Raw genomic sequence first — 12,121 nt, forward strand, 5'->3', positions numbered from 1 at the left:
AATGTCACGGTGATTGAATACAACCCGTTGATGTGCTTTCCGAGACGAGAGCACCAACTCCTCCTTGTTGATGTCTTTCCTGGATTTATAAATCCATTTTCATAGTTCCTCGTGGCAACGCTAGGCTGCCTTACGCCCGCGCCAGTCATTTCACATTCACGACTGTTCAGAAACTAATTACGTTTGCGCTTTGAAAAATTGTTTCCATTTGTTCACCCTCGTGCGTTCCTCGGGAATAATTACATGCGCCTTAAGGAATATTTCTACCATTTTCGACTTACAGTTCTGCAATACAAAGTTTGTTCGAACCCACCGACGCACAGTGGAACGGGCTAACAATTACGGTAGGCACTTACTTCGTTTTGTTAGATAATTCATCATTTATTGATTCTAATTCAAGATTATAGTGATACAAAATTCTGAGTTTCAGGGGCCCTAACAGGTTCTAACTAAAAGGAACAAAGTTCCTGCAGAGGAATTAATAGATCAATTTACAGTCGGTGTATACAAAGTATTCCTACACCCTTTAAAAACAAAAAACTTTTTTAAAATTGGGCTAAACGGCGTGAATTTTTTGGAGATGTTAGAAGGATTAATTTACTAAGTAGTGCATAAATAATTTTTTTTTAATTACTATTGGTCGTAATTGCGAAGAAATAACGATTTTTAAGTTTTTTTATCTGTGTCCGTAATGAAAATTTGAAAGGTGCTTTTTGTACATCTAAGTAAGTCATATACATGCACAAAGTTTGCTACGAAATATAATTGATTGAAAATAGCGAAATTGTAAGAAACTGTGATTTCAACTCTAAAGATTCAAAGATTTTGACACATCACAATGCCTATAGTTTTTTTATGCTATTTCAATGAAACTGTGCACATGTATGTAACTTACGTAGATCTACAAAAGGCATCTTTTAAATTACGACCAATAGCAATCTAAAAAAAATTATTTATGCATTAATTAGCAAATTAATCCTTCTAACATCTCCAAAAAATTCAAGCAGTTTGGTCGAATTTTAAAGAAGTTATTTGTTGTTAAAAAGAAATTAATCGCTTAATTAAAGGATTTTAATCGCAAATAACTATCGTGAAAGATCAAATGGTTTTTGGTCATCGATAAATGATGACGGAATTTTGTTCGTTGTGATTCTAAGTCTTAGAGTCCCTGATGATTTTGGCTGTTGTCTCGCACCTACTTTTCTTGCAAGAAGAAAAACCAATTTCTCAAAGCGTCGGATACGCGATGACGTGAAGTAGGCAAGTAGGTATTGAACTGAATCGACTCTTGTCCAGACTTCTCATTGAAATGCTGCACTGTGCGTTTGGTCCACATTTCGAAAGTTATTCGTTTCGAATGGGTGTACGAATACTTTTTACACCGACTGTATATCCTGCTAGTCGGAACGCGGGGGAGGAAGAGAAACTCTACCGCACCTCGAATGAAAATCCCGATCCTGAAAAGTGAACAGACGAGAGAGAACCCGCGGCATGAATGACGACTCGTGTGCCGGTGGCTCGCAGACGCAAGGTCAGAGGCGTCGAAGTTTCCGTGGCCGAAGAAACTGCGTTTCTTGCGGAGTGAAAGCGGCCCGTGGCATTGGCGCTATTATAGTAGCGATCGCCGAGTCGTTTTTCGCCGACCTTTCCCCCCAAAAAGGATCGGTGGATCGGCTGCAGCCGCTGCAGCCGTTGCAGCCCGTTGCAACGGGCTCCGACATCGTCCGCGAAGTTCACTTTCCGCCCGCGGAGGTGAGAGTTCCATGGGAAGCTTCTGCCCGCTACCATACCACTTCGCACATGCCCATAACTTGTTCTTAAGTATGTGGAAACGCTCTCGTGGCGCGCGAGAGAGTTTACGAGTCGAATTAGCGGTTATGCCGAATCGTTCGAGATTAAGGGAAGACTGATGAGCAGCCGCTAATGCGACGTTATTGGCCGTTTCGAATGGGCACCGGGGTACAGTGTACGTGCATACGCGTCTCGTACAGTTCACTTTTCCGTATATTCCGTATTTAATCTTGTCGAATTGACAACTCGGTACCGCGTGATCGATGACCGGCCGCTAATGCGTTTTATTGATGGCGGCTCATTGTTCGGGAGTGATTTGTTGTCGGACACTGAGAGAATCTTTCCTTTTCGGGATAAAGAAATCCGGTAGGACTCCATTCATCTTGCTAACGGGCCCGCTGGCAGAGTATCCTTGAGTCTGACTGCTTTCATGCAGCCCATTACTATTTTGCTATTCGCGCCGCGGAAAAGTTTGACGTCGCTTTGCCAGTTCGAGACGAGCTTCTATTGTGCACACTTAATTACCCACGTTTATGTCGATTCTCTTTTTCGTCTCTCTTCTTTGCGTTCTGGATTCGTTCCCTTCGGTTCGCTGGACGTTAAATTGCTCGTACACCATCGAATGAATTATTGAAAATTATTTTTCCTAACACGGATTTGTTTGGTTTTGTATAGTATCTTATAACTAGACAGCGGATTTTATGCATTTATGACAAAAATTGGTAGGTGTCACTGAAAACGGTAAAAACATTAGTAGAATTAAAAAATGCTGTTATTTTATTAAACGTATTGCGAAAGAAAATAAATTTCTATTTCACTCCAGTTTGTTGCAATTCCGATAGAAAATTTTTATTTTGCATAAAGATCCGCTGTCTACACATAACGTAGTGAGTACATTTAAAAATCACCAACCCCTCAAAATGACAGGCCCTGTATTTCTGGTATTAGAAAGTCCGTTCTAACATCAATGGCAGTCACTGTAACCCAAAAATATAGCATCGCCTATTTACAAAACCGTTTTACAATTCAGAACTCGTTCAACCTGCGGTGCAACTGTTTCCCGCGTCACAGAATGATTTTCCTGAATCCGATCGAACGGTGCTGCGCTCGTAATCAGTGGGAAATATGTGATCGATGGTTCGTGCAACAGCCATTGAACATCGATACACTGGTATTAATAGAATACTGTGTGGCTAGGCGGCACGCAACCGTGGTTACCCGTGTAACGCGCAATTATTAAAATACATATATTGTATGTATATGTATAAACGGCGAGACAGCGAAGCGTCAATATTGCGAGGAGATCAGGGAAGAAAAGACAGGTTACGTGAGAAAGCGAACGTCGTTTTGTAGTAGCAAAAGGTGAACGCTTAACTGCTCTAAAGGTTATTACCGTGTGGTATCATCGGTGCGTCAAAGAGGGAATGTTATGTTAAGGCGAATTTACACTTCTTCACTTTGGATGTACCTCGCGGATGAATCATCCACAATGAATATGAAAGATGAAAACCGGAGTTGCATTTATACGATACTTCGTCAACGGTTCAATTCAATCCACCGGTTCTCAAATTGAAAAAGACATTTTCGAACTTTGCTCACTATACAGTGGATCCAGAAAGTATTAGGACACGGCATTTACAATTGTGGCAAAATTTTTCATCCTTAACCTGCGATAACTTCGTAAAAAACAATAGTACGACCGTAACACCTAGAGTTTGAAGCATGAAGCCTCTACTTTCACAGTGTTTATTTTCCTGTAAAATATTTTCAAGTGATCTAGCAAATGAAAAACTGAAGACCCATTTTTCCACAGAAGGCATATTTTAAATTTTCATTACGGGCTCGGATAAAAATAGTTTTAAACAGTGCCCTTTTTATTGGTTCGTGTAACCTACCAACTGCGATTTAGCCATTTAGCTTCTATGTAATTTCTCAAAAAATAAGTTAGGTCGTTTGGTACGATTTTTAAAAAGTTATACCGTTTTAACACCAGGTTTACGGAGCTCTAAAAGCCAGTATTTTGCATTACTTTATCAAAATAACAAGAACGTGCTACTCACATTTTTGGCAATATTTTTAAAACAATATACAGGGAATGCTCGATGTATGTCAACAACACGGGTCTTGCCAATGTCGTGTATCGTCCAGGAGACATACCGAGCCGTGTTATGTTTACACTCCTCGGCGTCCGAGACCTCTCGAGCTTCTAGGCCCCTCACGGGGCATACCCCGCGGTAGTGGGGATAATTCCGCGACGTTTATCATCCAAGCCTTGGCGACATATATAGAGAAATCACTGTATACCCAAAGAAATAAATTTGCGAAATAATTTCTCATGTATGCATCCTTAGAATCTTAATAATTTCAAATTGAAAATATTAGAACCCGTCATTTTGACGTAAACCTAGTGTTAAGGGGTGTTCGAACAATTTCGTGGGCCACTGTACATCCAAAATGAAGAAGTGTAAATTCGCCTTCAACGGGACGCGAACCTTAACTGGCCGAAGAAGGACGAAAGCGTGCCAGGTAAAAACTGGATGTTACTTTCTATTTATCTTCTACGTAAACACGCTGTACGTGAGTAATCGTATTACGTGTCCGAGATCCTATCGAATCGAGATCCATTCGCTGTAATTATCGCGAGAGACGATATAATCGTGATCCTCGTCGAGAGCATCGCGCGTTTCAGCAATTAGTCGCGCGGATAATTGCTTTATTCATCCCCGGCAGGAGCGTAGGACTTTGTACCTTGAGATCTCAAAAAAAAAAATATAACAGGAACAAATATTTCTATGGCATCGTGAGAGCCCCATTGAACCATTCGATTTGTACGACTCTTTTAGACAAATTAACTCTTAAACGTATTTAATATTTTCATCAGGTAGGACGTATGAAGTAGGATACTATTGAAAAAGCCAATAATTTATCTTCTATTTTCTCTAATTAGAAGAACAGCTGAAACTCTTAAAAAGCTGATCAGCTTACAATTATTTTCGAAATTATCTATGAAGGTCATCGCTAAGCGTCGGATGTTTGTGCATTTGCAGTGTTCGCTAATAGAGGAAATACACCTAATTAAAACTTTCAATTGATATTCATGAAATTTTATGCTCAGCTCAACCCTACGTTACTCTGACTAAAAATGTTTATGTTATTGCGAGAATTAAGCATCATCTAAATTTTATTGATAATTGACAGATTAGTGTCACAAGAACGATAATGCAACCAAACTTTTATAAAACTTGATATGAATTAAATGAAAGAAAACTATCGAACCCATCGAAGTGGCGGATTTTATAAATATTAATAAAGAAAGAAATATATAAATAAAAAAATAAATGAATAAAAAAAGATATAAATATTGCTTATTACAGATATTAATATTGCAAGGACACATCTGTGGAAAATTATTGAACTTTTCAACAAGAAACATTGAATTACTAAAGACGCATAAACAAACTAAAATAAACAATGTTTATTTGTTTCACTGTTTTCCAACTTTGAAGTTTAATTTTTTTTTTGACAATGTAGTTGCTTAAACCGAAGGATTTGTATCAAAAGGCAAGCTTTAACTCTGCAGTTTTGATTACAACGACTGAATTAATTGATTTGATTGGGAACAATGGCAGTAAATACGTCAATGGTATTTTTTCAATATCTTTCCTTTTGAAGTATAAAATGTTGCGCGCCACTGTATTACGAGACATCGTGCGCATGGTTATATTAAATTGCCAAGTTCTCTATACGCGTTCGATTCTGCATCGCGTCGTTAGGTAACTGTATTTTCACAGAGGATGGTGCAACGAACTTCGATTTTCAACTGCTCGGAGGACATAACTTTTGAATCACGATGATATTCATGGCAGACCGGTAGAAAAAAAAGACCGATGAAAAATTCAAATAGGATTATAGAAGGGGAGAAGAAAGAGAGAGGTAACCGTGGGTGTGGATACCGTCTTAAATACTGCCAGAAGGCAAAGTGTAATACTAAAAGGTTACTACCGCATCATCGTCACGTCAAGCTAACAGGGAGATTAATACCCCTATAGTTGAACGCTGGTTACGTTTGCCGTTATATCCCCGATGTTATTAATAATCACGATCGGAGTGAATCGCGTTATTAATGACCCCGGTAATAATAATAATAAGAATAATAATAAGAATAATAATAATGCAACGGACGAAGTGCAATCAATTATCAATTACGATTACAATAGGAGTCGTCGGATTAATTCGTTCGAGACAACAATGGAAATACGTCGAAGGATACTTTGTTCGTTACGATTAAATAATACATGTAATTAGAATGTCACGGAACATCGCCGAGCACGACACGGATGTTGCTCGTGTTCGATGCGATTGCGCAATTTCGTGAAATATAATTATGCGATGCAATAATTGTCATCCGAGTGTCTTCGTGTGATTAATGCATCGTTTCTGTAACATTCATCGTAGCGGGTAGCTATTAATATTCTTGAACCAACGCTATTAGTGACTAAATCACTTAAGGCTGGATCAGATGACTTGAAACTGGGAGTGTACGTAAACATACTTAGCATGATATTAGTTACAATTAGGCTGCGGATTTTATGAATTTATGACAGGAAGAACTGGGCGAAATTAGAAATTATTTTCACAACTTATCGAAATTATAAGAGTTTAATCATTTCTTTAATTGAATTTAATTACTTTGGTACTTAGGTGCTTTCATGGAAATGTCTATTTAATTTTCTGTTCGCCAATATCAATTTCTTTCATATTTGATTTATTAACTTCGTTTCTCCTTTTATTCCTACTTTCTAAAATATTTATGACAGCGTTATATTACTGCTTCCTTATTGTAGGAAGACCGTTCAAGATTAACGTTGTCCCACACACAGATCAGTATATTCGATTTTATGATAGTTTCATTCGAGACGCAGCTTATTGTTCGGTCTGTTTTATTCCTCCTAACTCGTCTTTATTACTCTGTGCGACTGGCAAGATTTGTGGTGTGTTTGGATACTGTCACCTTGTTAAATAATAGATGTTATTATTGTGCACTAAGTTGCTATTATTCATTTATTTATTTAGTAAGTCACTATTAGATTGAATGGTGCATCACGACATCAATCGTGATTTAAGACAACATAAATTTAGTTGATGCAATTTGAACCATAGAAAGTCAATGCATTATATCTAATAATAATTCCAATGTAGCATCGTAGAAGAGGAAGGTAGAGTGGGGAGACAAGTCTTAATCTGACGACTCTGAATAAACCTAGTGTCAGTAGATCCAATGGAATAAAAATAATGTAATGTAAATATAAAATATTTTTCAATTCTTTGAACGTTTTTACTGTTTTACGTTTCTCCTCATTAGTGTCATAGACGCATAAAATACACAGTCTACCGATAATAAGATCGATCGTAAGTACCTTCTACAATAGCGGCGTTCGTAAAGTCATTCGCAACACCCGTGTCTACCTGCAATTCGTAATTATAGAATTAAATACAAGCCAGATGAAATTACCTTTATGGCTAACCACGAAGCATCTGTTGCGAAAGCAACATGTAGTTTCTTTCCACGCGGTATCGTATCGCAAAAATCCTGGCAAACTGTGTACACACCAGCGTCTGCATTTATGATTAATCCCTGTCTGAGTCACCTATTAATAACAAGTGCGCGATTGTATACACAAATACAGAAACTGGTAGCTCTGCCTTGACAAACGAATTAATCGACTTGATCCATGAAATTAATCGCTCCGCCTACGACTCGTAGAAAAACAATCTATTATTAAAGGAGCATGGGAAAGGTAACGCCACGAGAAGGAATTGATTAAATCTCTGCGTTGTACAAAACTGAAGTGCACAATAAAGCACATAAATACGCAAACAAGTGCATAAGCATTCATAATCGGATCAAGCCTGCTAAACTAAAAAGAGCGAGACGTTTAAGAAAGGTGCGGATCTTTTCAGCGGGAAGATCGCTCGAGTAACGAACCTTGTAAAACTGAGTCGCATAAATCAAGCATGAGCATTTACATCAACTAATTAAAGTAGAAACGGAGGCTGACGCGGTGCGAGCAGGACAGTAACATACTTTTTCTCTTGCCGCAGGTTTTCTGCATCCGTTAGGCAATCGTGGAAAGAGTTCGTGTCAATTAAAAAGACCGCAACATCGGGATTGGTCTCAGAGGTTAGCAGAGTTAATTCGCGTGAGAACGTACTATTAATAACGAGCCTGGTAGCTGTGCCTCGTTAAGTGGAGTTAATAGCTAAATCAACCTGCAAACCAAGAAACGATCCTAGTAGAGAGGCAACGGAAAAGAGACCGGAGTGGGTGTGGATGCTGCAGATATCACTTTAGATATCATTCTGGAGCACGAAGGGCCGAAAGGTTACATTTGCATAATTAATTAATTTGCTCGATGCTTTTTATTATATTAGCATAGGTGTTATTATCGAGCTTTGCCGCTTCTAGCTCGGTGAAAGTTATTTATGGTACGATTATTCTTTAGGCATGTCAGAGAGAAATCGATAGAAATAATTATTTTCATTTCGTCAGATTTGACGGTTACACGAAGACAACATTTTTTAAAATTAGAAGTAAATGAGATTTAATTGATAATATATTTATCATTATTTCTGTATGTTTCCATTTTGACAAATCCAATTTGAATTAGAACCGAAGTAAAAGAAATCTTCATTTTATTTTTGTTAGACCAAACAATCACTATTCTACCTAACAGGTTTCACTATTATTGGGGATTATTGTTAGCTCTGCTCATTCAATAGTTTTTCCATGCCCGAGGCTGCAATTATTTATGAGTGTACGAGGTCTACCTAATAGATTGCAAGTGTTGGTAAACTTTAACACTTAACTGACACGTGTAATTATTATACTCGTTGTCAGTCAAAGTAATTGGACCCTGAAGGGTTGTTTCTTTAAAATGCGAAAATAAATTGATAGTTGATTGGCATATTGAACATTTACAAAATACACAATCAATAGTACCCACATCATTCTGATTGTTAATGAACTTTAACATCTGATGAAATAATCACTTCACTTATTGTTTGTCAAGACAATCAGACCCTAAAGGATTATTCCTACGCAATAGGTAAATAACTGTACATTTTATTAACCAATCAACGAGTCCACAATGGATATCAGGATGTTTTGAAAAATGGAGGTTATTTCTACATCATCTAGGAAATGCACTGATTCCGGATTTTATGCATTTATGACAAAAATGAGTGGGTGCAATTTAAAACAGTGAAAGGAAAATCATACTCCCTCTGTCCATAATAATAGAAGCAAGTAAATATTTAAACGGAAATTATTGTCGAATGCAGCTGTAAATTGTGTTGTAGCGCAAAATTGCGAGGTCTTCAATCAAAATTAATGTTTCATGACACCTGTCATTTGTTTTGACATACCTTCCAATTTTTAGGTTAACCTAATTATCACGAATTATAACTATTTTTCGAAATTCATCCACTGATCGAAATCAATTGTTTTATTTCAGTTGAGTATCAACCCATTGTAAAAATAAGATGAAAAAAATACAGTTTGAAGAACGATGGTTCCAATAATTTTAAGCTCACGCATATAGGGAAAGTAAAGCTTTAAATAATGTTTTTTAATTTATTTTCATTATAGTAATTCTCTTAAAATTTAATTTTATCTTGAAATTCCCCTAAATTCAAGTTAAAATTTAAATAATATAGTTTTCCTTTACAATGCAGTAACGAAATTATTGAAAAATCCAGAAACCATCTGAACACTCAAAATAAAAATTGGGAGTAATATTTTTAATCTTTTGTTTAATTTAATCCAGTTCTTTCATAATAAACGTTGGGTTCTATACTTATTTTCTTTTGCTGCTACTATTATGGGACACCATTAAATTCATCAACTGCTACTATTATTATGGGGCAGAGGGGGTATAAATTTCTATTTACCTCCTGCGCCTTGAAATTGATGCGGATACATTTTATTTTGGATAAAGATCCGGGATCTACTCATGATCGATGAAAGTAGGCAGACCCTACCGAACAAACGAAACGCAAGTGAAATGATAGAGATTCAATGATGCGCAGCCGGATTGGTAAAATGACGGTGTCCGGAGGTGCGAATCGCGAGAGGATCCAGGTCAATCGGTAGAAGGTGAACGTATTGGCGGCCGTGGGTGCGGATATCACCTCCGACAGCACCAGAAGGAGAAGTAACCTAAAGGTTACTACCGCATCATCGCCACGTCAAACTACCAGCTAGATTAGTCCCCCTTGGGCGAACACGAGGTATGTTTTGCTCGGCCGCGTCTCTGTCTCTGTCAGGCTTGCTCTCTGTACACGACGCAGTAAATGACTACATTGCCAGCCGGTAGGTCGGTAGGTAGGTAGGTCGGTTGGTCGCTCGGTAAGTATATTAAACGATCCTCTCCCTCCCCCCACCCCCTCCCCCTTCCCTTTCGAAGTCTCTTACCCGTTCTTTCTTTCGCTGCATCGCAAGCTGCCGTTTCTAGGATCTGTGGGAGCGCCTTTCACCTAATTGTTGGCACAATATGTGAAGACTGAGCCACCATGGTTCCCATCGACTTCTGGAGATGATTCCCCGGCTCGTGGCGCCTTAGCACAGTTTAGCGGTGAGGTCGATAGTCGTAGACCACCTGCTGCCGAATAGGATTTTTCTTGCACGGGCTACGAGTATCAGAGGTAGCTAAACACGATAGCCGATTGATAGGAAACGTTTCATCTATTGGAACAGCTGGGACACGTTCTGTGCGGGGAATCGGTAGCTTCCGGTTAGCTGGGAATGGTAAAGCTCAACTGATAGTACACGTATTACGGGGACCAATAAGTAATCAATTATTTTGAAATCTAAAAGAAACTTTGTAATAAATTCAGGTTTTTATTTTTTAATTTATTATATAATCTCATGCATTATCGAGGACAGTTTGCCATCTTTCCTGCAAATTTTCAATCCCCCTCTCATAGAAATTCAGGGTTCGTGAAGCAAAATATGACTCAAGGTGCCTCCTTACATCTTCTATAGAAGTGAATGTTTTATTTCTTAAATAATGCTCCAGAGATCTGAAAAGATGATAGTCAGAGGGAGCAATATCCGGTGAGTGCGGGGGGTGTGGCCAAACTTCCCATTGTAATTCTTTGGTTTTTTCCTGAGTGAGTTTCGCTGTATGGGGCCGGGCATTGTCAATTTGCAGTATTACACCTTTTCTGTGGGCCAAAGATGCCCTCTTTTCCAATAGTTCTGAATACAGCCGCTGTAATTGCTGACAATACAACTCAGTAGTAACTGTTTCTCCAGGGTTCAACAACTCAAAGTGAATTATGCCACGACAGTCCCACCAAATGCATAGTAACACCTTTCTAAACGATAAGCTAGGTTTAGGGGTTCATATTGCGGTTTGATTTGCAGAAAGCCATTGCTTGGAACGCTTTATGTTATCATAAAGAATCTATTTTTCATCTCCGGTAACGATTCTGCTTAGAAATGGATCTCTACGAAATCTGGATAGCAATCAAGTGCAAATTGATCGACGAATATTCTTGTTGGTCTCAGATAATTGATGCGGTACCCATATTCCTTGCCTGTATGCCTTTCCCATTTCGTGTAGGTGCCTTTGTATAGTTGGTTTCTCAATAATTCTTGTATACTTAATTTTGGATCACCTACCACTAGAGATTTTAGAGTGTCATTATCAAATTTAACTGGTCGTCCACTTCGAGGCCTGTCAGAGAGATCATAATCACCAGCAGCAAACCTTCTGGACCAATGTTGACACTTGTTGACCTTCAATACATCTCCATAAACATCGCAAATTTCTTTGTTGTTACCGTTGCATTAAATTCCGCATGAAAATGAAAAAGTATGCAATGACGAATATGATCCTCGGAAGGTACGGACGCCGCCATTTTATTACTGGGTTGCAAAAAAATTATACTTTTTAGAATATTTTGAACACAGGCTGCTTTACAGAAAACTGTAAAAGAATACGTGTTTCCTTTTAAACGATCGGTACAGAACTAAAGGTAAAACAAATTCTTTGCAAATAATTGATTACTTAACCCTTAATAGTAGGGGAGACCGGGGCAAGTTGATACAAAGTCTGGTCGATACAATGCAATTATCTGGAAATTGTGTATACGTAGCACAATTATGGTTAAATATTTCAGGGTTGTCAGTTAACTATTACTCAATATGTAATTTCGTTTTCGTAACCTCAAAACAAATATTCCTGTTGACTTTTCAATCTGTTTGGAGCTATACAAAGCGTTATGCTATAAGCTTCTGTAATTTTGCGCTAAACTATTTTCAAGA

The sequence above is a fragment of the Halictus rubicundus genome, chromosome 1 (assembly GCF_050948215.1).
Source record: "Halictus rubicundus isolate RS-2024b chromosome 1, iyHalRubi1_principal, whole genome shotgun sequence".
Lineage (NCBI taxonomy): Eukaryota > Metazoa > Arthropoda > Insecta > Hymenoptera > Halictidae > Halictus > Halictus rubicundus.